The sequence below is a fragment of the Manacus candei genome, unplaced genomic scaffold (assembly GCF_025592945.1).
Source record: "Manacus candei isolate 608988 ecotype Guabito, Panama unplaced genomic scaffold, ASM2559294v1 h1tg000014l, whole genome shotgun sequence".
Classification (NCBI taxonomy): Eukaryota; Metazoa; Chordata; class Aves; order Passeriformes; family Pipridae; genus Manacus; species Manacus candei.
This window is the reverse complement of record NW_026138062.1, coordinates 81339687-81367465: the sequence shown is the minus strand read 5'-3', so window position 1 is coordinate 81367465 and position 27779 is coordinate 81339687. Positions and strand designations below refer to the sequence as shown.

Below are 27779 nucleotides of genomic sequence, written 5' to 3'. Positions count from 1 at the left end.
TCACTCTGTGGGGTCAGCCTAGACCCACAGCCCCCTCCCCAAATCCTGACCTCTGCCACTCAGAGCCCTCCTGACATGAGAATGCCAGAGGGCAAGAAATCCTGCCTCTGTGCAACAAGGCATTGTTAAAGGGAAAATTCCTCGGGTTTGGGTTTTTTTCCTAAATCCTTTACAAGGTTGAGAGAATTGGGATTGCTCAGCATGAAGAAGAAAAAGCTTCGGGGTGACCTGATTGCAGGCTCCAGTACCCGAAGGGAGTCCACAAGAAACATGGAAAGAGACTATTTACAAGGGCCTGGAGAGACAGGAAAAGGGGGAATGGCTTCAGACTGACAGAGAGTAGGTTTAGGTTGGATATTAGGAAAAAATTCTTCCCTGTGAGGGTGGTGAGGCCCTGGCACAGGGCCTGGCACAGGCCCTGGCCCAGAGAAGCTGTGGTTGTGGCTGCCCTGGAAGTGTTCCATGCCAGGTTGGACAGATCATGGACACCTAAAGACAGACCACCACAGCCACAGGATGGATGGGGACAACACTGGACGTGGCACTGAGTGTTCTGTGGGGATCAGGCACAGGTTGGACTCAATCTCAGAGGTCTTTCCCAACCTAAACGACTCTGGGATTCTGTGCAAAAGCATGATGATGACTCTGCTGTGGCCTCCCCTGACCCCCCTCCTGTCCCCTCCCCTCGCAGGTCGTAGGCACATTGCCAACGCGCTGCACCGCACGAACTCAGACAAAGAAAAGAACAAAAACCTTTCTCCTGCTGGCTCTGGAGGAGGAGGGAAAGGAGGGGAATCCAGGGATCAGTCTGTCACTCTGTGCTTGTGGGTGCTGCTGCCACAGAGCACCGGGAAGCTTCACACTCCATCTGTGCGGTGAGCGGGAAGTGCGAGAGCACAGGATGGAGGAGCAGCCCCTGCCTGGAACTCCACAGTGCCACGAGCAAGGAGAAGCAGCAAAACAACATCCACGAGTCGTCTCCCACGAGCAGTCTTTCCAAGGTAACATAACACCCCTGGACATGCTTCCAGACCAGCGGAAAAGGACACAGGGCACACCTCATCATCACCTGCCTGGAAGTGCTGTGCTCCTGGCAGGGACAAGCTCAGAGCACAGCATCCCACACCATCCTGCCCACAGGCAGGGGTCTGGGATCATCATCCCGTGCTGTGACAGCCAAGGTCACTGTTTTCCCTGGGAGAGGAAACCTTTCAAGTAGCTCCACTGCTGCAATACAGTGTTGCCAAGCTTCAGGCATCAAAACCCTGAGGTCTACTTTACACCTGGGGCTGTCTGAGGGGCTTTTTTAGTGGGTTGGAGTTTTTTCAGTGCTGTTGGGTCCATGTGACAAACTTTAAGCATGTGAGGCTCAAATCCTCATAATTAAAGAGGCAGAGAAAAGGGAAGGGGGGTAACGTGTGGTGGGACACACATGGCATCGTAACAGACATCCACACATTTAAACTATAAAACCTAAGAGGTGGGACAGCACAGATGTTCTTGCCCCAGAAGTAGCAAAGCTGGTTGAAAATAAAAAATGAAATGAAAGAATGGACTTTTAAAAGCATGATCTGATATGTCATTCATACTTACCTTGGCAAGGTCTCTTGTTTTCCAAAGGTCTGGCAGCTTCTAGGTGAACGCAGCAGCTCCGGAAGGAGAGTTTGACAGCACAGTCTGCAGAGGGATCCCTGGAAAGCAGAAGGTCTGAGTTTTCCCTCTGTGCAGTCCCATCGACAACAGACTTCAGCCTTCACAGTTCCTCCAGTTGGCTTCTCCTCAGCAGAAGGGTCTGGAGAGGAGTCCTGGGGCGGCCGTGGGACGCACGAGGAGCCTCCCCGGGGAGCTGCACTGCACAGAGAGCAAACACAGGGCTGACACCACAGAGCAGCAGCTTCCCTGGGTTTATGCAACGTTTATGACTCCTGTTCAATTATGAAGGAGAGCTTACCATGGAAACTGCAAGGAGCTGGTTTGTTTAAGATACAGAGCCCTCGTTTTAAGTGAGAGCTGTTCAAAGGCAAACACCTGAACTGCACTCAAGGCTTTGCATTTCCACCCAGCCCCCAGAAGACTTGGAGGCTACAAAACAAAGGCATTTGGAATTGTTCCTCCCTAAAGCTAAGGAGCCAGGTGAAAGGAAGGAATGGATCCATTCCTTCATGCAGCCATTGTAGGGTTTGGAGGTTGGGAAATGCCGTTTTCCATGAGGCCCCCAGGACTGCAGTGGCTCAGCAGGGCTGCCAGCCCACATCAGCTCCCGAACTGCGGAGCCGCAGGGACCGGTCCCAGTCCTGCACGGCCCACAGTCAGCAAGTGACCCAGTAATCCAATTAGGCAGCAACATGGGCTGTCTGAAGATATAAAACAAAAGGAAACAGCGAAGGGAAAAGGAAATTATGCCTAAAGCAGAGCGTATCCTCATTACTCCCCTCATCTCTAGCAGCAAGCTCAGTGTCTGGGAGACGGGGACAACACGCTACAGAAAGCCCAGCCTGGAATCATCATCAAGCACCAGGGCTGCTCTCTGACTGTATGGAAGCCCAGGCAATGAAGAGACAGTCCTTCCTAACCAGCCTGGTCAGAAGAGCTTGGCATGATGACTCCAACCTGTTCCAGCTACTTAAGGTGCCTTCCCTGGCTTCTGTCATACCACACTCAGCCACTGCCAGGTATTCTGAGGAGTGTGTCACCCAGAAACCACAAGGCTGCAAAGGGACCAGGGGAGGGACTCAGTGATCCTCAAGAGCCCCTTCCCACTCCAGATATCCTGTGATTCCACGATCATTTCTCCTGAACATGGTCCAGGCTGCTCCTCTGGGCCCTCCCTCAAGGTGTCCAGCTCCAAAGAGTATCCCATGGATGCCCCCCCCCACATCCAGCACTAACGTGAACAAGTTCAGGAGAAACCACCCATTCAGCATCAAGGGTCAGAACCTCTAAGAGGAGAAGGGAAGCACACTTTTGCACTGTGAAAAAACACCACAATCCCAAAAAGGGGATTTCTGGGTAAAACAGGTGTTTAAGCTGCCCGTGGTTTTCCCGCATCTAAGAAATGAGCACAGCCAAAATGCTAAAAACACATTTTAGGTAACTTTCTAGCTGAACTCTGGCTTCTGAGGAGACAGAAGATAACCACAGGCTCAAACTCAGAGCAAGAGATGGATTTGTTTGTGGGAGTAAAAGCTCAAAAGCACAAAACCTTTCGCCTCAGCTCCCATGCTGAAGGCCCAAACAGCATCATCTGGGTGCTGGGAAAACAACAAAATGAAAGGAAAAACACCTTATAAGTGCCATTGCTCTGGAAAATTAGAATTTTTAATAGGAAAGTAAGCATAAGGTTTGTTTTATATGATGATAACTATCAGCATGTCAGGAGTTTTTATGGTTTCTCCATTATCATAACAAAAGCATCTTGCTCAAACTGCAGGAGTTAAAAATGCAGAACATCCTGACTACTTCCTAAAGATAATTCTGCAAACAAGGAATGATGAGGATGCATTCTACCACTGATTTCTTTTATTCAAAACTTTATCAGCACTTTCAGTCTGCAGAGAGATCCAGATATTTTATCAAGATGGACCTGCAACCCAAGATCCAAGTTTGAAAGCAAGATAGGTTGAGGAGCTGAGCATCCATCTCTTGCTTAGAAAAACCCTTCTCCTGAATATTATCCTAAAGGGATTGCTTTGGCTCTGTACCTTGTGACACAAATAAAGAGAAAGCACTGTTTGCCATGCTACCAACACCTGTCTGAGTGTGGCCAGCAGCTCCACAGGTCCAGGGAGCCACCAATTCCTTGGCAAACACAACATTTTTGTACCCTCTCCACGGACAATTAGCAACAGAAGCCTGAAACGTCAAAACCCGACTCTTAATTACCGAAGTCAGCACTTAATGACTCCAATTACATTTCCACTGATTTCTGAAAATTGGATTCTTCACCACACTTGCCGTGTTTAAATGAGTTTTTTACCTCATCCATGGTAATTATATTCTGACAAACCAAATTAAAATACAGCAGAGATTTCTAAAATCCTACTTGAAAATAGTGGGGATTTAAGGACAAAAAAATTTCTTAAGCCCCCTGCCTTCCACATTTTTTAACGCGTTCCTTTCAGGGTCCAGCAGTGCAGAGGGTTAAAAGATGAGATATGCAAAGGACAGTTATGTTGTTAAAATGCCATTGAAAGGGTGTTTCAGAAGTAGAAAACAGTCTTATTTCTGTGATAGAAACTCAGTATCTTAACCCCCATATCATGGAAATTTGCTTCTTATTTTATTCTAAATCCCAAAGTTACTCTTCTCAGGTTGACCATCAGAGTGACCCCAGCAACGAGGAGATTCATTGGGAAGGAATAAATACATTTCTCAGTCACAACTACCAGCTTCTGGATCTAACCTGTGTGCTGAGACCCACCAACAACACGTGCCTCTGGGATAATCCTGGCCTTTGCAGGATGCAGTTGTACCCATTTGGGGATGCCTTCCCCTTTATCAGGGAATTATTTTCAAGTTCCTGTTCGTAATTAGCACTAGAAATGGAAAAGGACAGGAGAGTCCATTTCAAGGAACTAAGCCACCAGTGGAAAGAAGGCATAAAAACACAGTATTTTAGGGCTCATATGATACAGAGAGCAGCAAATTCCCCACAGAACATGCCCTTTCCATGCATTTTTTTCCTGAAAAGGGAAGGCGGGGGGGGATAAAAACCACTAACAGCCCCTAATCCCTTTGCCAACCTCCAAACTCAAAGATCCTCTAGTTCCTCACGGCATCCAAAGCCCATCACAGCTCCAGAGGAGCACAGAGCAAAGCTGGTGCACGTGTTCAGTGTGAACTCAGGAGGACACATTCACAGGGTCACGTTCTCCCCCTGCCACAGGGATATAACGTGCTGTTGTCACAGCTACTTCTTGCAATAATACCTTTTCATTCTGCTTGTTTCCACTTTATTTTTATTCTCATCTTTCGCAAAGACTCATTACTCAGCAGTGGTTGTTGGATTTTATGTTCACATATGGTTTAAAGAGGTGGCTGTTTAATGTTCCCTATATGTAAATAACTACACGCTGCTCCAGTCCCTGCTGTGCAGGGGAAGGAATGATTAGATCATAAATCTCAAACACAGAAACACGCCAAGTTGGTTCTCATCTACAAACACATTAGAGCTTACTCTGGGTTACATTTTCTACCTTCCCTTTTACCCATGAATCCCCACTGTTTTTAATGAGCACATAAAGCAGCCAGCAACAGGAAAAATTATCCCAAAAAGCAGGAGTCCCCAAGACATCAGGAGAAATTTCTTCATGGAAAAGGTTGTCAGGCACTGGAAGGGGCTGCCCAGGAAGGTGGTGGAGTCCCCACCCCTGGAGGTGTCCAAGGGAGGCCTGGCCATGGCACTCAGTGAGTGCTCTGGGCTGGGGGACAAGGTGGGCATTGGGCACAGGGTGGATCCATGGGCTGGGAGGGCTTTTCCACCCTCAATTATTCTGTGATTCCGTGATCCTGAGCCTGAGGAAAAAGGAGTCGCTGCACAGGGAGCTGGTTTAACTCCCAGCCAAGAGCAACCACGGGACAACCCTGGAATCACAGACTGGTCTGGGTTGGAAGGGACCTTAAACCCCTCCAGTGCCAACTCCCTGCCCTGGGCAGGAACACCTTGCACCAGCCCAGGCAGCCCAGCAGTGCCAAGGTAAGAGCCAGGAGGGGCAAACACCTGCATTCTGAATGACTCTGCCTCGCCTGTAACTGTGGCACAACCCCAGTGCTGCTGCTGGAAACCAAAACACGTTTTTCAGCGTAATTTATCATCTTTTTAACACGGTTGACAGTATTCATTTCAAATCAAAGCTCCCAGGCCAAGCACATTAAAACCATTTCTATTTTTCAGAAGTGAACGCTGTGAGGGCCAGGAGCAACATTAACATACCCACTAACATTTCCAGCTTGTCCAGTATCAGAAACCAGCACGTAGAATAATCTTTTGAACTTTCCAAGGCATGGAAATGCTCTTTATTTAAAGAGGAGATACATAATTCATTGCTCAGCTGGTGTCCCTTCCTTGCTGATCCACGACAGATCACAGGAAACATTCCTACTCCCTGCCACCCCTGCTCCTGATACTCCCAGGCCTTTCAGAGCAAGGAAAGCAAAGCAGAAAAAGCTCTTGATGGCTATTGGGAAGACATCCTATACCCACAGGTAAAGGGGAAGCAGACCTCCTTCACAAGCACCCCCAGGCAGCCCATGCTGCTACCCACAAAGGCACCAGAATCACCCAAAATCTATGATACCACAAACAGGTGCAGGCACTCCCCCCTGCAACCACCTGCCTAGGTGGTGTGGTGGGTGTAGAAATCAGTCTCTGGTGGCAAACAACCAACCAAAACCAGGAAAAGACTCATAAGGCAGAAATGAAGGTGCCAATCAAGAAGGCAGGAAGAAAGGAAAAAAGATCCTTGGCCTGTGGAAGCAGGCAGGAGACAGCCTGAAACTGGGTATTAACTCAATTTATACAAATGCAATCCAAGCTATCGAGTTTGGGCATAGTCTGTCTGCACTGAGGAGTCACTGGAGTGACTGTAACAGCTACAGGATCAGAAAACCCAAACCAACACTGCAGGATAAGGATGGGAGGAACCCCAAAGCTGCTCAGGTTTGCCTTTCCCCTCCCCATACCACCCACACACACGCTCCATGTCCTAATGAGGAATCCTTGCACAAGTCCAGCCCCCTCTGCCTGATTTCTGCTGACCCTGAAGTTATCCTGCAGCTCTAACAACAGATGATGGATCTCATTTCCTACCCCAGCAGCCTCTGTTGCGTGGCACTGCTCTGCATATTAATGATCCCTAATGACACCTAAAAGCCTCTGCAAAGTCTCACATATGGATTTTACCACTTAGTGAGAAGCTATAAAGAGCCCACAGTGGCAGAGCATGTTTAATGACCAAAACCAGGAAAGCATTCATTAAGACATCCTCTTACTCTTGTGGAAAGGGGCATTAAGATGATTTTTCTCCTGGACCAGCAGTGGCAGGTGAGGAAGGTGATGAGTAATATTAGTCTGAAAGGGATCCTTAAAACATGCATTATTTAAGTTGGCAGGGAATAAGCCTATTCAGTGAAAGAAGGGTCAGGAAAAAAGGGTCAGGGGAGTGAAGGAAAAGAGCTGCCTGCTCGCCTGTGACATCGTCAGCTTCGGACATCAATGGAGATTCATCCCGAGGAATATAAATCACCTCCCATCAGGACTCCTGGAATTCAGCACTTCCTGGGGCTGCTGAAGAGGCACTGTCAGCTGATCCCTGACTCTCAAGTTTGGGATGACAACTGGGGGGGATATGGCTGAAAAGAAGGGTTAATTAAACAAAGAGGCAAATAGGCAAGAGCCTTTAGGAATTGATTAGGCAATGGAAGTAAATGACTTGGCAAAACAACCCTGATCTCACTGCCAGAGTTATAAAAACATCCAGGAGATGCAGAGCTGTGCTAGTGATTGATATTCTCACTGTATTTTCCTGCAGCAATGGGGAGTGTGGGACATTTATTGGGGCAAATGAAATCATAACCAAGCCATGTCCTTTTCTACTCTGTGCGAGAAGAAAGAGCTGCCAAGGATCTCTTCATCCAGAAACCAAAGCACCACCAAGGACTTAGGAAAACGATCACGTTGCCAAAATAAGGCTCAGAAAAATATACTCATAGAGCTCACGTGGAATTGGTTGTTTCCTTGCTTGGAGGAACAGTGCACCAACATTCACACAGTGACCAAAACCAGAACCCATACTCCTTCCACATTTCTGCTCTATAGCAAGACTGCATTTTCCACTCTCCTGTGCAGATCTATTTCTGTTTGTTTGGGAAGTCACACGGCATGGGGAAGGCCCTGAGCCTTGGGGAAAATAATACATGTCAAACGTAGACCATGCCTGTGTTGCACACCCAAAAGTTACTTCATGTTTTTTGTGATACACCAGTAAAGAAAAGAGACTTCAGTCTGGGTTCAAGTCTCGAATCATCACGTTCACGAGGTCAAGACTACAACTGGTATAAATTTACTTACCACCACCATAAATCCCAGCATGGTAACACTGAAATATTCTGGCTGTCAGAGTAGGGACGCTCAGACTGCCCTGCATTTTTAACCTTGATTATACATAATTGTTAATCACTGACCCATTCTCTGGTCGCCCTCAGCTCCAGCACGTTGCTAAGCGACCCGTTTTTGCTCCAGATACTTTTTAAACTCTGGTTAAGAAGTGGCCAAAAGTCAACGAAGTGAGGATTGAGATTATTGTGGATAGATACGAGGTAGGAAGTGAGCGAGACTCACCGAGACCTCTACCCAAAGTGCAGTAACACCCAGTGCCACCTTGAAACCCCCTCAGAGCAGCCCCACAGCTCACACATCTCCCGGGGAAAACCAGGCTGCTCTCCCAGAGCTAATGGGAATATCCTCTCCCAGCTGGGAGGGCAGGGATTTTGTAGGTTAAAAATAATCAGGGAGACTTAATCAAGTAGAGGGTAGAAATTATCCAAGCCCATGTTTCGCTGTGAACTGTGGGCCTGGCAAGCAGCACTTGGAGCAGCCAAATTCCTTCTGCTGCTCCCTTAAACAGGCTGGGGCTCTCCTGCCCACCAGGATCCTTTGGATTTGTGGGAAGGGACCTCAGAACTCCAGGACTTTTATCCTTCTGGCAAACTTGCGTGGGGACACAGGGCAGCATTCACAGTCCTCCCTGTGCCATTTATCTCTACTTTCCCCCTCTCTTTTTGTTTTGAAAACACTGTAAAAAATAAGGGCAGCACTCCCTATATAAATCTTAGACAAATGTTTCCTTCTCTTGCTATTTCACTCCTGTATCACCATCCCATTAACAACCACTGTAGTATGTCGTTTTTAGCCAAAGAAACTTGATTTTCGTCCTATAGAAACCACTTGTTAAATTGCTACAGTTACACAGAAGCAAGACTGAGCAGTCACATCAATTGCTGCAGGATTCACGAGGAACAGACTGGCAGGAAAACTCCAAAGTTCTGCTTTTCCTGCCTTTTCTTCTTTTAAATATGACCTAGTGGTATGGGTTACAGTCCCAGCTGTAGTTACTGGTGCAACCAGTGTAAATTAGACATTTGTGATCAGGTTCCCAAAGCAGCTGAGCACTTCAGTAGGAGGCTGTGGCCTTGTGCCAGAGTGGGAACTCCAGTAGCTGAAGTTCCCATGCTTTCTTGTTTTCAGAACTGTTATCAGGTCAATACATTGATGCAAACACGTCTCCTTTTCTTTTGGTTTTCCTCTAAACCTTCAAGAAAACTTTGAGTAAAGCCTAACTTGTTTGAGGCCAGGTTGGACAGGGCTTGGTCTAATGGAAGGTGGCCCTGCCCATGGCAGGGAGTTGGAACTGGATGAGCTTTAAGGTCCCTTCAAACAAATCATTCTGGAATTGCCTGATTCTACGAAGTACTGGGGTAAAAACACCCAGACAAAGACTTCAGCTTGTGCCTCTCTTTTCCTGTCAGGAATCTCCTCAAAGTCAGGCCAGGCTACACCACCAATGTTTTAAGAGTACCAGGTATGGCTTAAAGCAAAACGTAGGCTATATTTTGTAAAGAGGGAGAGGAGGATTTGGACAACCAGATGATTGCCAGGGACACCACGTGCAAACAAAATGTAGACAGGCGTAAGGATCAAGAGGCTGCTCTGAAATTATTAGCTTGGAAGAGAAATGATTAAGCATGAAGAAGTCATACAAAATCAGGGGGCCCCCTGAGTAATTTGACCACTTCTGTTTGGACTGGTTTTTGATAGTTTGTTCTAAAGGAGTGAAAACCTTCACCCATCTTGCCTTCACTGCTGCTGCCGCAGCCAAGTGGGTTTGTCCCACGTGCTGAGACCAAACCAAGTTGTGCAGCACAAAGTTCTGTCCCTGCCCTGTCAGTCACCACAGGCAACACGATCCCATCACCTCCAGCTGACCCCTGGAGTTAAGTATTGTTCCATGAAAAAGTCCTGGAGATGGCTGATGGCAATCTGCCCTCCAGACGGACGGGCCTTGCGCAACTCCCGACCTGCATCCCAAGCCAAGGCACCGTCCCGCAGGATTCAGACCGGAGACAAACACCCGCAGCACAGGGGAAGGGGACGAGCCAGGAACGCAAAACCAGGGGCTTCGGGAAAGCTGCTGGGATTAACAACGACGTTTCCACCGGCTCCGCAGAGGAAGAGCGAGAGACAACGCAGAGTAGGAAACTCTGCCAAACAAAACTGCTGGGAGCTGGATTGCTCAGTGTTCCCTTCTGCGAGCAAAGCTTCCAGGAAAAGAAAACAAACCCCTTTTGGTCCGAGAAGCGCCTGGAGTACAAAACCTGGACTCGGCTCTGTTCTCTGCCTTCCCCAAGAATCAGAAGGATCCGTGGTCAGAGCAGAAGGACAGTGCAATGTGTGTGCACAGAGACATCAAACAGGCGATGCTGCGTCAGGAGACGGACAGCAGAAGTAATTTTGGGCCCACTGGCCTCTACAGAAGGATAACAAAAGAAAAAAGGAACTCTGAAGAGCTTCAAAATTCAAAACACTTCTTGGAGGAAAAGAGCCATGAGTAGCACCCGACAGATGTTGCAGTTGTTAAATGTTTGATGCCTGCAGGCATCGGGCAATCGGCCTCACGCCAAAAGCAGAGGTGACTGCTGAGGTCACTGCAGGTCTGGCCACTGCAGAGACCTGAGGACAAGCCTAAAAGTTTCAATGAACTCCATGATCCCTGAAGAAAGAAAAAAAATGATAAAAAGGCATAGAAAGACACCCAGCACTGGACTGCACAGTGCTCCACTCCACTGGACAGGAACAAAAGCTGACCATGCATAAAAAATGACAACACGCATTTGGAGCCAAATTCTTACATCATCAGACATATTAAACCATCAAGGGGAGCCTCAACCTACTCAGCTCTAGAGAAACAAGCACCAGGCTAACACTTTCCCTGTTCTCTTCCTCATGCCAGCCTCCCCAGGATGCCAGGGGATGGAAGCCCTCCTCCTTCTCCTCCCATCCCACATCACAGGGATGCACACAGGGCAGAGCTGACACAGCCACTCCTGTGCTGAATCCCTTCTTGTAAAGCTGCCTCACATTCCCAAAGAGCCATTAATCCGTCACCCTTCAGCTCTAAAATTCATACAAATGATTTTATTCATAATTAATTAAGGTCTCTAAATGTGGAAATTAAATTACCATTTACAGAGCAAAAGGAGATGGCACAGGAAAACCTGGATAGCAGCAATAGCTCTGCATGGATCAGGAGGACACGGGGGGTGGGGACTATCTGGCAGTGTTGTGGAGTCACACAGTGAAATCTGTACTAGGTCAAAACATAGATTACAGCATCTTTAAAAAGCTGCTCAGGCCCAGTCACAAGAGACCTTTAAGTCAGAGGTGCCAAATTAACCCCAAAACTCAGGTTCCCCCTCAACTCTGCTGTTAATAATCCCCTGGACTCTTGCACTAGGAGCACATTTTGAGGACAGCTGAAGACCCAGCATTCCTTCTGTTGCCTGGCTCCTCCGCTGGAAAACAAGCTGCTGGGAGAACAAAAGAGCTGCTCCTCCTCACGTGTATTTAGCCTCACCTTTCCATTCGAATCAGGCTGCCAGAGAGGAGAGAACATACAGGAAAACAGATGGCCCTGCGCTGAACACGAGGCATAATTCACTCGAGGGGCCGGGAGGGAGATGGGATGAGCAGGCTGAGGATCAACACCACCACGGAATTCAGCCATACAGGCACAGCAGGGCTCTGCTGTAACAAATACCACAGCCACGGACGTTTTCTCCTTAACTCAGAAGGGAAAGACTGTGAAAAGTTACTTTGCTTCTCATTTCAATGAGAAAGGAGCATCAGAATCAATGACAGGGATGATTCCACGACAAGTTTCAAAGGCAACTCTCTCCCATCCCTGATAGCCCATGGATGCACTCAGTATCAGAATCAAATACAGGAGTAACACCATCTTTTTCCCTTATATTCAGCTACTGGTTTGCCCAGTTGCCAAGGGATTTTTAGGGTAAGAAGATGGCAAGGAGATGGTCTGTACACAATTACTCAAGGAGACCAGGAAACAGATGTGTCCCAGACATTCCCATGCTCAGCCAGGCAGGCAGATTGCAGGAAGGCTAATGGCCATGTTGAAATTCAAAGAAGAAAAGGTTCACATAAGTGACCTTTCTGGTTTCCACGCAGCCAAAAATAACAACACACCAATTACAGGGAAGTTTCAGGACCAGATTCCCCCCAAGTGAAGTCAGGGAAGGCTGTGCTAACAGCATGCACAAGTTTTCCTGACAGAGGGAACAGGGGGAGGCTCCTCGCAGCACCCCTCAGGAGCCTTTCAGGATCAGCCCTTCACTTGGCAAGACAAACCCCACCAAGCCAAGGAACAGCACAGGCATGTTTTGTTGCTGAGAAAGCAGGCTCTGAAGAGATGGAGAATGTGGATAGCAGGAACAAGAAGAACTGCTCCGTCTGGTCTCCCTTCCCCGCTCACCCATCGCCACGAACCCGCTGTCTCTGTGAATCCAACCAACTGGTAATTCCCCTTCTGCCGCTGACGCACAAAGGATGCGAGGCCTCAATTAGGGATCCGTGTCTCACAGGCTGTCAGAACTCCTGCCTTCGGCTCCACAGCGCCCCGGGTCAGTTCCTGACGGGGAGCTGCTCCACACAGCTCCGAGGCTGGCACTTCCAGAGCGCCTGCAGACACAGGGGCAGAGGTACGGAACTGGGCGCCACAAGAAACGCAGCCGCTGTGGAACAGCCAGTTTTGAAACCCCACGGTTTGTTCCTTGCAATATGTCCTTTAGAAACTGATGCTTTCCCTTTCAGTTCAGGCTTTTCCACTTTTCCATGCTGCTGCTGATGGTTTCAGTCCCCCAGAGGCCCAGGCATGTGCTCGGCTTTACCTGCCTACCCAAGGCCTTTATTTACACACCATAAGAGTCAAGCAGATGCCGAAAGCACAGTTGGTATTTCAGGGCCATACCCAGGGGGAGGTTCAGGTTGGACATCAGGAGGAATTTCTCCATGGAAAAGGTTGTTAAACATTGGAAGGAGCTGCCCAGGGAGGTGGGGGAGTCTCCACCTCTGGAGGTGTCCAAGGAACGACTGGATGTGGCACTCAGTGCTCTGGCCTAGTTGACAAGGTGGTGATGGGTCACAGGTTGGATTTGATCCCAGAGGTCTTTTCCAACCTATGTTGGAAATGATGGCATGTATGTGATGGCAGCATCAAGGTGCTATGAAATAAGAAGACCCATATGAGAAGCAAGCTGAGGTGCCCCTCACACCGCATACTGCATTTCAACATCCCTGCCACGCTGAGGGGAGCAAAAGGCCCCTCCAAAGGCAGCTCTGCTATGATTTATGTTCAGACCTCTCCCTGAAGACCTCAAGAGTTGCAGCCACATCCCAGGTGCCCACATGGCACAAACGCAGACCCCAGCCTGTCTCCCAAGAGCTGTGGTAGCAATGCCCCACTATCCAGCAGCACACACAGACCCTCGAGCACGGCAGACAGGAAAACAGCAATTTCCTCAGCAGGACCATTTTTGTTAAGGGCAGGACCTGGAGCAGCACAGACACCTTCTGCAAACCACCCCCACCGAACCCAGCACACATCACACATCATAAATACCACTCCTCAGCTGGCCATCAAGGGCTTTTCTTCCTAATGAGCTTTTTCAAACCATAGCAGACAATGACCACAAAACAATCACAAAGAATAATATTTGAAAATGCCAATTAGGGAGAGTATATGAACAACATTTCAAAAGAGAAAAACAACTTCAACAAAGACACTCCTCATTTTTACCCAGCTACAGACAGTACTTATTTGAGGCAAAACATTTTGCTGGAAAACATAGAACTGTAGAATAGGATTTGTTTTAATTATGTAACTCTGACTTCCCACACAAACAAATCCAGCTATGGAAAATGCCATAGCTTGGCTTTTAAAATGGCACAAGTCGAGCCAAGGAGAAGAAGATTGCATGGTAATTAACGCTTCCTTGCAATCTACAAGGTATTCACCACTTGGTTTTGCCCACGGGAATTAAACACTGCTGCAAAGTGACATAAAACACTGTTCCAGAGTAAAATCTGTCTCTGCCCTGTCCTCATTTCTCCCTGGAAAAATCTGCATGTGCACGTGAACGGAGACGAGCGGGTGAGCTCATGAAGGCAGAGGGGCTGCCCCTTCTCCCCTTCCCAGTCTGGCACCACCTCTCCACCCCTCACTGCCAGGGCACCCAGGGAGTGGCTGGGAACCAGTGGCCAGTCCAGCCCCTGCCACCTGTCCCAGAGGTACCCAGGGCTGCTCTGGATAGCTTTGGACACCCAGCACGGCTCTGCTGCCCCTTCCCACCGGGACCGGCAGCAAAGCCAACGCAGCTGGCCGTGGCGTGGCAGCCAAAGGTCACCACTGCAAACCACAGCTACCCCCAGTGCAGGAAACTGTCTTCAAGTATGAAAACTTTTTATTTCAGCTCCATTTCTGTACAGCTGAAGCATCCCAAGCCGCCCGGGGTTATCAGCATAAACATCAAACGTGCGGAGCCGCATTAGGCGCGTCAGCAGCTGCCCCAGTCACAGCTCCACGAGCAGTGCCAGAGTAAATTGCCAACCTGCCAACCAGCACCAGGATCCCAGGGAATTGGATGCACAGGAAAAAATGAAAAAAAAAAAAAAACGAGATGCATATACGGATAGTTAAGAAGAAAGCAGGCCAGGCAATTAAAAAGGAAAGAACATCATCGAATTTCTTCACATCAGAGGAGAAATCATCATCCAGGCTATTCCACTCCATTAATTTTTTAGCAGTGCTACCCATTCAAGTCAAATATCAGATGGAGAATTCATACTTTTAGTCTTTTGAAGCAAACCTTCTTCTATAAAAAGGAGAACTGACCTGACAGCAATTCATTTGCAGTGGGGGGAAAAAAAAAAAAAAAAAAAAAGGGATTCCCTCTCACACACAGCAAATTTGGTAGCAACACTACAATTATTGCAAACTGGTTTCAGCAATACATCTGATTTGAAAGGTGCTCAGAAGCCAAGGCTTGAAAAAAGCCAGTAAAGTCAAATACTTTTGCAGTGAAGCATTCAGAGGTAGCGGGTTTTTTGGGAGCTTTTACATATTTATTTATTCATTATTTTTTTCCTCCCCAGTTTGTGTCACCATTATATCTAAAGCTTGATCTAAACCCCAAAGGAGGAAATACCAGTTTACTGTATTTTTATATACTGTTTAAGCAGCAGGAGGAGATTTTTGGACCCTCCCTCAGGCAGCAGCCACAGAGCCAAGCTGCTTTCCCAGGGAAGAAGCTGAGAGCTAGTCCTGCCAGTGAGATGCTCACACCAACTCTCCTTGCTTTAACGAGGGGTTAGTCCTGATCTCCTTGCCTACAGAGAATAAATTCAATCAATGGAAGGACAACCTTCTCTCAGGCCCAACAAAGCACAGCCCAAATTCCCCCAGCATCTAAATGGTTTCCAAAGGGAATTCCCACAGTCAAGGAAGGGAGAGCAACAGCAATTCCATAAAGCCACAAGAGGTGCAAAACAGAGCAACAACCACCCATCAAAGACACATCCTGCTATTTCTGCATAGACAACTTCTGTAAAAAAAAAAAAAGGGAAAAAAAAGCAAACTGTTGCTTAAAATATACTTTGGAGGTTACATAAGGGATGTTTAACAAACTAAAACCCTACTAATTCTTTGTTAAAAGGAAACATCCTGAGCGAAAGCCCTAGGAAGAAATCCAAATAAACTCCTGACACAATTGCACACCACTGACTCAGGAGCTCTGTGCTGAATGCACACAAGCAGTCTGGAGGCAGGGCTTCCCCTGCCCTTCCGAGTGTTCAACTCCTCTGCTCTCAACACTGGCTCAGATAAATAAATCAAATTGAATAAGGTATGCATGAGTAACTCCTGACTTCAAATATTTATGGAAGACTATTATCATTACCCCCAATGTGGGTCACCCCCAGTGCCAAGGCCACCATATCCACAGCACAAAGACATCCAGAACCACAGCACGGGCAGCAAGGACTAGTGAGGATGAGCATCAGGAATGTTCTTTGCCACCTGGATCACTCAGAGCTGCTGGTGGGTCCACACAGTCACAGGGTCAGACAGCAACGCCAAGCAGCTGTGGGGACCAGGAGGATCCTGGGGTGCATTGGGAAGGACATTCCCAGCAGGTCAGGGAGGGATCTGCACGGCTGGGGTCAGCTCTGGGCTGCTCAGGACAAGAAGGAGCTCCTGCAGTGGGGCCAGCACAGGCTGCAGAGATGCTGAAGGGATGGAGCATCTCTGGGAGCAGGAAAGGCTGAGGGAGCTGGGGCTGTTCAGCCTCCAGAGCAGACACTGAGAGGGGCCCTCCCCAGGGGGTGTCAGGGGCTGCAGGAGGGGGCAGAGGACAGACCAGGCTCTGCTCAGGGGGCCCAGCAATGGCACAAGAGGAACGGGCAGGAACTGATGCCCAGGAAGTTCCACCTGGACATGAAGAAGAACTTCTTTGCTGTGCTGACCAAGCACTGGAACAGATTGCCCAGAAAGGGTGTGGAGTCTCCCTCACTGGAGATATTCCAGAACCCTCTTCTGGGCACACTCCTGTGCCATGTGCTCTGGGATGGCCCTGCTGGAGGCTGGGAGGTGGGACCAGATGCCCCACTGTGGGCCCTTCCAGCCTGACCCATCCTGGGTGACTCTGGGAAGGGGTTGGTTTGGCTGCAGGTTTCCCAGAGTAGTCTGCTCCCAAACACTGCCCCACATTGAAGCATCCACTCAAGCCAGATCAGCCCAATTAAAATGAGCCGGAACAATCCTATTACAGCCCGGCTGGCCAGTGTCTCACTCAGACAAGCTTAAATGCATAATTAATTAGCTACCTTAAGAAAGCTCAGTAGTCTCTTTCTAGGACCAGCTTTCCAGAACTGAAAGGACCACCAGCTGCAATTCCAACAGCACAGGAAAAAAAAAATCCCAAACCCATTTCCTTCTGTAGCAGAGCCCCCATGGACACCACAGGACACGGACTCTCATCTGCACCAAAACCCTTCAGCAGCCCTGGAGCTGTGCAAACCCCATCGGCTGCAGGTGAGGCTCCTGTGCCCTGGCTGGGACTGGCTCCACACCTGGAGCAGCAGCCCCACTCCAGGGGCCAGGAGAAGTTTCACTCACCGTGGCAGATAACACAAGTACCAGCGTAAGCAGGTGACTCCTTATTTGCACTACACAGTGAGCTTGCAGCCCCTGGCAGGGTCATTGCAACTGGGCCATGGGGCAGAGCACCCTGTGATCCTTGGATTTATTTTCTTTATTAGTGTTTTCTTTATGAGACAGACACTATTGTACATGAAATGCTTAAGCACACCGAGCCTTCAGGTCAGTATCCGGACACCACTTTAACACAAACAAACACAGAGGGCTGCGCTGGGTTAGAATCACCTCCAAATAAAACTCAAGACACCACTTGAACCAAAGTAGCAGCACGTTTACTTTAGGCCTCTGGAGTGGGAGCAGGCATTGCAACCCAAGTACAGAGAGGGCAGCAGGACTCTGATAATGAGACAGGGAGATTAAAACAGACCCAAACACCAGAACAAACCTTGGATGAATCTGAAGGGAAAAACCCAGGCTCTGACAATCACTGACATCACTGCAGCTTTAGCTGTATAGGTGGGCAGATAGCCATCAGTGTTTAAATTCTCTTGAGGATTTCTACAAGTTACATCTTATTCTGCAAAAAGAAGTGACACAAAACAACTCTACCTTGGCACACTTTCGGCCCCTGAATTTCAGAACACTTTTAAGTTAAATGAGAATGGGGAATCCAACATTTTAATCTCAGCTAGGAGAAACAGCATTTCAAATACAGAAAACACTGGCACAGGTTAGCAAAAGACAAATTGGTTCAACCTCTTTCCAAACCTTAGGAGGGTAGAAATGATCATCTTCCACCGAGCACAACAGAGGCAATTTTAAAGGAAAGCATCCATGAGGAGTGACACTGCCATACCTAACTGGAAAGACAAGATTTAAGGCTGGATTAAGTTTTGCTGGCAAGCCAGAGGAACTCCATTGATACCAACTGTCCTACCCACTTAGGCAAAGCCAGGATGTGTTTTATGGCACCACACAAAGTGACCTCAGTTTTGAGCTTGTATTAGCAAGGAACAGCCTGTCCCACTGAGGCACTGAAGTCTGTGCACTCCTCCAGACTTTCCATCCCAATATGCCACCAAGTCGAACCTGCAGCAATTACCATCCCAGTCTTGAAACATCCAGTGGCTCACACAAAAAACATGCTCCAATTGATCTGGGAGACAGATCAGATCCCAGCACTTCTCAGTTCCTTCAGAAACAGCCACCTTCAATGGCTAAAAAAAAGAGGCTGTTCCAGCAGTGTTTGGCTCTCTGCATTGTGTGAGAAAGAAGAGAAAGGTTACCAGTTCTCTTCAACAGGTGTGTAAAGATCGGGAGGGATGGGCACATGCACCAAGAACCCCTGGAAGGAGAGCAGTTAGCCAATGGGGTACACTCAGGAGGGAAGAGAGTGACTCCAACGAAAAAGACAGGATTGGGAATGGCTTGATGAAATACAGCAAAAACATCCCCCTGTGAACAAAACCTGCCCTGTGTGCTGGTGCTTTCTTATCACAGTGCCAGCCTGTTAAAGTGACAATTCTCAACATGTTTTCTGCAAACTTCCTGCTGGTTAAAATTCACCAGGCAAGTGTTTAGTGGCCAGGAACTGCTACGGATCAGAGGTTCATTTACTTGCCACAGTCAACTGCAGGGAAGCAGAAAACAACACCACGCACACAGCTGCCTCTCCTTTCCCATATTTCTGGCATCTTCCTACTCCATGTGGCTTGTGGAGCCACCAAGCAAAAGGAAAGCCCAAAGCACCCTGCAAACAAAAGAAGAAAAGCTGGTCTTTCACAGGGATAAAAGGAGGTGTAGTACCTGCCCCTGAAGTGCAAACAGGTTCAGACACCTTCTCTTACTGAGATAAAGAGTTTCACATCCAATTCCTCCCACCACCTCCAGCACTAAGGAAGGAAGGATGTGTTGAGAGAAGATTGTACATTTGCATCAGGCACTTTGATGGTACAAACACCTCCATGTGCCCACAAAGAGGTGACTGAGCAGCAGGTAGGAGTGAAAGTACAGAGCAGGGCTCACCAAACCAAGGTTGTCTTAACACCTGAAAACCTGACTCACAACACACTTAGAGCCAACACAAAGGTGATGGGGATTAAATTCTTCCTTTCCACAAAGACTAATGCAGGCCTAGAACCAGAACAAGTCTGTTTAGGGCAACATTCTCAAGTTACTCTCAAAATGCTTGACAACCCTTACTGCTCCCTTGGATAACTTTCAAAAGTACAAAAAAAATAAAGCAATTTCCAGCTTCTGCTTGAGAGAAGGGATACCTCCTTTCTAGGACTGCCTAAGGAGAGACTGCTGTCTGTCGCAGACATTTTGTTGAATCCTCATCCTTGCCAATGTTTTCCCCTCGTTCCAACACGGGTGTGCCCTCGGCAGGTAGGATCCTTGCAGGCTGTGTACAAACAGGGTCACAGAACACAGATGCCTTCCCAGGACCCCCTCCCAGCAGTGACCCAGGTTTGGGTGCTGACAAATCTCTTCAAATGAGCGTTCCCTGGCTAAGAGAGGCACTGAAACCCAACAGGACCGGGGTGCCCGTGTGCCTGTGCGTGCAGGCTGTGCTGGAGCAGAGGAGCCATGAGGCAAGAAACCCACACATTCCTCCTGTCAGCAAGGATTTGGGATGATCCAAGAGAGAGCAGTGCTTGCTCCTATCACTCTGGAGAGAAAGCCCCTGCAGACGTGTGGGACCCTGCTGACACAAACATGCTGCTGGTGGCCCGGGGGCTGCACAGCCCAGGGACACCCACCCCTCTGACCCCACACCAGCAGCCCCAGCTGGTTGTCAGTCCTTTTCATCTGCCTGGCTGGCAGGGTCAGGACATCCCATCCCAGGTCAGGTCTATGCACTTCCTCAAGCACCTCCTTCCCCACCACCCACCCGGGCAGGTGCTGGTCCCTACCTGGCACCACAGAGGAGCAGCCCCCTGGGGCTGCTGTTTTCCCTGGCTGTCACAGACACAGCCCTTGGCCATGCCAGTTGCTGAGCAGGATTCCCAGCCCAAGCCTCACATTATCCTGTGGCTCCCTCCTCACTCCCACCACGCACCAGCTCTTCTCTCTCCTGTCCATCAAAACAGGGGATAAATCCCCCTCCTGTGGACTGAGACTGGTTGTTCACTGATTCCAGAGAGCCTGAGCATCTGCAGCAGGCAAATCTCCCGAGGCATTTCATGTCCTGCCATTCCCAACTCGCCACACTACAATTCCCATTAGGGTGCCCCTGCCTCCTCCGCAGGATTTCAGCTGGCATGGATCCTAAGGGCTCTCAGCAAAACTGTGCCTGCACTGCTGCTGCCAACCCTTCCAGCAACCTCCAATCCTTCTAGAAAAATGTTCTTCCCTCTTTCTTGCGCAGAGCTCCATCTATATCCCCTTTTTTTTTTTTCTGTCCCCGGTTCGAAGGATGTCCTTCCACATTCCCAGCACAAGGAGTAACCTGAAGCCTCATTTCTCTCTTCCTCTCCTCCCATATTTCAAGAAAACTTGGGTTCTCCATAAAAAAAATTATGGATTTGCTTCCATAGCCACACCAAGCTGCGATTCTGATTTTAAGCACAAGGTTCAACCCCCTTTCTGCTGCCTCTCCTGCTCCCACTGCAGGGCAGAAGGAGGCAAAAGGCAAAGTGCCAACAAAAAAAAAAAAAAAATAAAAAGGCACTAAACCTGTAACCTGCTCCAGCGGGATGGAACAATCCTGGGCAACCAGAGAGTCCCTGTTGCCAGGGGGAACAGGAGAAGCCCCCCAGCAGCAGCAGCCACAGTCACATCCATCCAACCCAGGAGGCTCCTGGGACTTGACCAACAATTTGGTTCTCCAAAAGTCCAGAGAGTCCTGGGGGCCAGATGTGGGACAGATAAAGCCTACCTGGGGCAGGGGTTAAGGGGAAGAGATGACTCCCTGCCACAAAAATGCAGACAGCTTATCTATCAGACCCCAGGGGTGCCTTCTGGGGGATGTTTTTCCTCCTCTTCCAGGAAGGGAAAGGAGAGGGGAGTGTCTTTAGGCATTGTTAGTTAAGAAATACAAAGACTTACTTTCTGTTGGCCAAACCTACAAGCACTTCTTCCACTGCCCCCTCCAGGTGCCTCCTTGTTGTCACCTGGCCTCTTTTATCCCCTGACAATGCCAGAGGTGGAAGGACATCAGTGCAGATTCCACCCCTCAATGGGGAGAAAAGGCAGTGAAAAGGAATGACATGTGGGATTCTTCATTAAGTCAAGCATTTGACTTCACCACTGCATCCAAGCACTAAACAGGTACATTTTTCTCCTTGGTTTAAATCCAGGGCACTCACACTCACAGGTTTAGTTTTAACAAGGTCTGCTGTGTTATAAGCAATGTTTTCAGATTTAACACAGGCAGAAACCAAGGTACAGCAAGGCATGTTTCCCTCACTTATATGTGACACATCCACAGCTTCCAAAATGCACACTCCAGTTGCCACTAATGGCACTTGCTCAGTCCCATTTTTTACCAGAGGGCTCCCACAGCAGCTTTCCCATGTTTCTTTGCTGGATTTTGTTCCCCGACCTTCAGTACCCCAGCTTTTCCACAGCTGGCAGGGTCCAGGCACACGTGCACACAAGACAGTGACTGTCTGCCAGCAGACAAACACGGGGAAGATATTGAGTTCCCTCAGTAAATGACCAGTCTGTGTCTGAAGTCCTGCACCTGGGTCAGGGCAATCCCAGGCACAAACACAGGCTGGAAGGAGAATGGATGGAGAGCAGCCCTGGGGAGAAGGACTTGGGGGTGTTGGGGGATGAGAAGCTGGACATGCCCTGGCCCAGAACCCCCCGGTGTCCTGGGTTGATCCCAGAGCAAGGGAGGGGGCATTCTGCCCCTCAGGTGAGACCCCCCTGCAGAGCTGCTCCAGCCCTGGGAACAACAGCACAAGGACGTGGAGCTGCTGGAGAGAGTCCAGAGGAGGCCCCGGAGATGCTGCCAGGGCTGGAGCCCCTCTGCTCTGGAGCCAGGCTGGGAGAGCTGGGGGGGTTCCCCTGGAGAAGGGAAGGCTCCAGGGAGAGATGAGAGCCCCTGGCAGGGCCTAAAGGGGCTCCAGGAGAGCTGGAGAGGGACTGGGGACAAGGGATGGAGGGACAGGACAAGGGGGAATGGCTTCACATGGACAAAGCACAGGGTTAGATGGGATACTGGGAAGGAATTCCTGGCTGTGAGGGGGGTGAGGCTCTGGCAAAGTTGCCCACAGAAGCTGTGGCTGCCCCATCCCTGGGAGTGTCCAAGGCCAGGTTGGAGCAACCTGGGCTAGTGGAAGGTGTCCCTGCCCATGGCAGAGGGTGGAAATGAATGATCTTTAAGGTCCCTTCCCAGCCAAACCATTCTGAGATTCTATGAACAAGGTAAAAAACTGTCTGCAGCCCTCAGACCTGAACCTGCACTCCAGAGCCTGCAGCTCTGTGTTCCCCCCAGATGGCCCAGACAAGCTGCAGTGAGTAATGCAATTAGTGAACCACTAAGTACCTCCACAGTCACATGCTCCAGTGAGTGTCTTCACAGAGCTGTGAATGCCCCACTGCAGCCATGCCAGAGCTTTTAACACTGACATTAATTCATCCTTCACCTGAGGCACGAGAAAAAACCACAGCCAAAAGAACAAAACAAAACAAAAAAACACAACCAAAAAAGCAAAACAAATGAAAACACAACAACAGCAACAACAACAAAAAAAACCCAAACAAAAAACCAAACAAATAAAAAACCCACACACAAAACAGGTAAATTGGTGACTGCTGGTCAATACCATCCAAGCCTTTTCTTGACCCATCACAAGCCTCACACCCGACAGATGATAAACATGATAACGCTGCTGATTTTCAAGTTCATATTACCCAGAGAGAAATGCATACAGTCATCACAAAAACTGGTGCAGACTGTCAGAAATCAAGTGAGAGAGGCTTACTCTGAAAGAAAAAAAAAAAAAAGCTGCTAAATACAAACAGGCTGCAAAATCCCCCAAATGCACATTTTGGAGAAGTGTCAGTAGCACCTGCCCTGGTCTTACACTCATCCCTAGGACAGAAGGGTCTGGCACTAATTAGTTGCCTTCCACAGATGTATTTCACAGTAGGGGAAAAATCAAATATGACGTGAGAATGTGTTCACAAGCCCCCACGGGAAGAGGAGGCTGCACAAAGAACTGTGTTACTCACCCAGGCTGAGCTCAACTTCACCTCATGCCCCAGCAGGTACCTCCAAACACGCACAAATGGCCAAAGGAAAACTGGGTTTTGCCAATCTCGCAGCTTTCTGAAGCCTTCCTGTGATGCAAAACAGAACATTCCCCTGAAATCATGTGTTACCAACAATCTCCACATGTAGAAGAAAAGTAAACATTTCAGACCAAAGTTGAAAGCTAAACAGTTTTCATTTGAGAAACAAGGACGAAAACGTGGATTGCCAACAAAATAATTCCCCAAAATCAAACACCCACCCTCTCTCACAGGTGAGCAAGACTCGACCCTTTCAGAGAGGACACAGGCCTTGTATCTACACACATTAGGGGGGTTCCAATGCAATAACTACAATTAATCCATTACTTAATCTCCTAATCACTTATGAGCAAACAACACTTCTCAGACATTTGTAAATCATGGAATCATTAAGGTTGGAGGAGACCTCCGAGACCATCAGGTTCCAACTCGGGGCCAATCCACACCTTGTCAACCAGTCCAGAGCACTGAGTGCCACATCCACTCATTCCCTGAACTCCCCTCTTACTCAACATATGCCACCTAACATACACAGTGCACATTTAAACAGGCAGGGAATGAGTTTAATTGCCCCATGGGATGTGATAACTCAGTGTCACCAGGAAATAGGTGCAGACAAGGGTAAGAATAGAAATTTAGGCAGCTTTTGAGACACTGGCTTCTGTGTCCCACTTGGCATGTTTAGGAAAGATCTTAAACACTGACTTTTTCTTTGGTTTATTACCAGGGGAAAGAAAATATTCCAGCACAGGAGCCCTGAAGCCAAAATTAAACCTCTATAATTTGGGTTCAGCAGCAGTTGGTACAATCAGGTCCCAGCCACAACGAGGGGTCTCCAACATTATCAACTGTCAACAATTACCACTGGCCAGACACACAAACCAGCTTTGTTCTGGACTGGAAGCCACAAATGCAAGCAGCAGTAATTGCTACCAAAGGCAAAACAAAAAAAAAAAACAAACTAACCATTCCATGAAAAATACTCTCCAAAGAGAAATATAGGAACGGACACAGAAGTGTTGCTATCTCCATGCACATCTTTAAGAAACCAAGAGTGAAATTCAAGACTGTACACCCAGCAAAGGAGGGGCCTAGCAAGGAAAAAGGATCCCCAAAAGACACTTGTTAGCAATTCCAAGATGAACTCACATTTAATGGAACACGCTGTTCATTAGTGATGGAATTTCATTAGCAGTTTAAGGGAAAGCTGCACATGGAAGAGACAAAATGCAATCAATTCCTCCTGCAATTTCATACATTGCCACACTGAGCCTCAGCAAGCTCAGCCCAACCTGGATTAAAACCCAAATCAATTAATACTAATTGCTCACCTTATTTTCACAGAGGGATCTTCGCACTTTGGCAAGCCTCAATAAAAAAACAGAAGACAAAAGGCTATTTGTACAAAAAGCAATTTACTTGTCTGGTCTTTTTATATCCATTTAGCTATGCATTTAATTATGCTGGCAGGTAATTCTGTCAGCTCCACTTTCCTTCCTCACAACTCCCCCACGGCAAAGGGACAGCACGGAGCAACCCCCTTGTTATAACCCACATAAACAGAACAAACAAAGGTTTCCAAGGCATGGGGCAATACCCCAAACATGCTGACTTCATCAGCAGATCTGCTCACTCAACTGGTGTGACTTTCCCAGGAGACACTGAAGACCAAGCCAGGAAATGTCTTTCATTAGCAACAAGCAGAGGTAGCAAGATTTATGTTCACAGAATCACAGAAGGGTTTGGATTGGAAGGAACCTTAAAAAACCATCCAGTCCCACCCCTTGCCATGGGCAGGGACACCTTTCTCTAGTCCAGGTTGCTCCAAGCCCTGTCCAACCTGGCCTTGGACACTTCCAGGGATCCAGGGGCAGCCACAGCTTCTCTGGGCAACCTGTGCCAGGGCCTCACCACCCTCACAGGAACAATTTCCTCTTAATATCCAACCTAAACCTACTCTCTGTCAGTGTGAAACCATTCCCCCTTGTCCTGTCACTCAAGGCCCTTGTAAATATTCCCTCTCCATCTTTCCTGTAGCTCCCTTCAGGTCCTGAAAAGCCACAGTTAGGTCACCCCAAAGCTTCTCTTTCTCCAGGCTGAACAATCCCAATTCTCCCAGCCTTTCTTCACAGCAGAGGTGCTCCATCCCTCTGATCATCTTGGTGCCTCCTCTGGACTTGCTCCAGCAGGTCCTGGTGTGGAAACACTATAAAAATGCATCGTCCCATCATCCCAAACCTAAATGGAAGCTACAGATAACCTTTCACACAGTCAGTGGAGAACACACTTAAACTTGTGTTGCACAGGCACCTGCCCAAACTCCAACAAAGGCCCATGATGAAGGAACAAGCTACAGATGGAGGCCTCCTGCAAGTCCTGCAGGTAGGAATGCAGAAATGCAGACAGGGCATGAATTAAGGCTTTCATCCAAGTTCTAGACAGCACTGAAACTCCGCAGGAGCTCTCTGGGTGGTCAGGAAGCAGCACTCTGAAGGTTTAAGACATGCTTTCCATAAGCAAACTGAGCTGAGGAGCTGATGCAACCAAACAGAGCCATGCTGGAGCACTGGGACACGGAGGGAGATGCCTTTTGCCCAAGGCTCCACTGGCAAGGAACAGCAGCAAGTTACAGGAAAGTGCCGGCAGAGAGGAGAGAAGGGACCACGTGGAGGAGCTGGAGAGGCCAATCTTCCCCAAACCATGCCAAGGGGGAAAAGCAGGCATAGGACTGGCCTTAGAAGAAGCAAAGTGTGATGGGCTTAGGGCAAGGGATCATCTGAAACAACAAAACCCACCCGCTGCTACAGTAATGGATGGATCCCACTGACAAGCAGGAACTGGATCCAAGCAGGAATTGCCCTGGCTTGCAAAAAGCCTGGTGTCTGGCTCAGCATTGCTTCTAAAGGAGGGTGGAAAGCCAGAGAGAGGAATGAAGCCATGACAAATCTTCCAGGTTACTGTAAAATATTAAAAAAAAATTTTTTCAAAAAAAAGGGGGGGGGTAATCAAAAAATCCTAATGCCAAGTGAAACTTTCCTCCCACTACCCCATTTTCTGCACATTTCCCTCTGCAAATAAGACAGACAAGACACAGGCAATCGAGGTATTCATGTCCTTGTAGAGTAGTGCTGGTGCAGCAGGAAAAATCTTGGGCAAAGAATTCCACCACAACTTTCTGGCACGAGGTTTTAAATCTCTAGATATAAGATGTTTTGAGTGAGAGATGAGAGATGTTTTCCAGCTGTGGTTTAACTCCAGCCTAGACACATGCAGCTGCTCCATAAAGGTAGTTCCTAAGAGCATTTTTTTTTTTTTTTTTTTACAACAAAAGGAGAGGAAACTCCAGTCATCTGAGAGTGCTTTTGTCAGCCAGTCTGAGCACTGACTGATGCAAGACAAGAGAGGAAAAACACTTCTCTCCTTAGGTGGTTGGTTTGGGCTGCAGTTCTCTTGGGGAAAGCAGGAGAGCTGTTCCTCTTGGAAACGGCATTTTGGAAAGAAAATTAGCAGGAAGGACTTTTTTTTTTTTTTTCAGACAGGTAAGCACCCCTGCAGCTCCTCCACCCCCAGCAGAACTCGGGGTTCACAGGAGCTCTCGGATGAGCCGAGCTTGGCTCCTAAACCTCCCTCACACCAGCCCTGCCAAGGGAAGGACGGTCCTGCCCTCCAGCAAGGCACACAATTAGGCAAAGCAAACGAGTTGTCAATAAGCCCTTGAGTGTTCAATGAGACGTCGCTAATGGGAAGGTAAACGTTCACTGCCTGAATCCACGACAATGCTCAAGTTGCGCTTGATGTTCCTGTGATGAAGCTATTTTCAGTTGCTTTGAATCTTCCTCAGAAAAGTCAGTCTTGGAATCAAAAGAAAAGAAAAGCCACGACTGCTCTGAGCTCCTGTGCATGCATTTAATCAGTCCAAGTGTTTAAATTATTTATCCATGAGCAGGAAAACTGTACTAATCTTAGGAACGGAGCATATGAAGGGGAAAGGCAGACATAAAGACACACTGAATAATGTGATTCAGTAGAGACACCCCTCACACACAAGGTAACTTGTGACTATGGGTGTTCTAAGCATTTGTTTTTGCAGTCCGGGCTGCAAAACTCAAAATACAGGTTTGCTGCTACCAGGAGAAATGTTTCCCCAAAAATTATTGTTTTCAACAACCACAAAGCCCTTGTCAAAAGTTGGTACTTTCCCTAGTTTGAAAGAGCAGAACTTTTAAACTGTTTTTTTTCCAAACCCAAAAAACAGTGTCTGAGGGAGAACAAAGTATTTTGAGAAGTGACATCTAGTGCTGAGGACCA

The 27779-nt window shown here is 48.2% G+C and overlaps 1 protein-coding gene across 10 annotated transcripts in view; it reads right to left on the bottom strand.

The window, feature by feature from the left end:
• TIAM1 (TIAM Rac1 associated GEF 1) overlaps positions 1–27779 on the bottom strand; it is a 165433-nt gene that overhangs the window by 131328 nt on the left and 6326 nt on the right. For 3 of the 10 annotated variants that reach the window (XM_051779479.1, XM_051779480.1, XM_051779486.1), the window contains exons 2-3: positions 23412–23519; positions 1594–1851 (exon numbers count right to left, since the gene is read on the bottom strand). The gene's annotated coding sequence lies outside the window, so the exon portion shown is untranslated. Of the gene's footprint in view, positions 1–1593; positions 1852–18842; positions 18859–23411; positions 23520–27779 lie in introns of those variants that run through there. The other 7 variants (XM_051779478.1, XM_051779489.1, XM_051779482.1 and 4 more) reach the window with 6 other exon arrangements.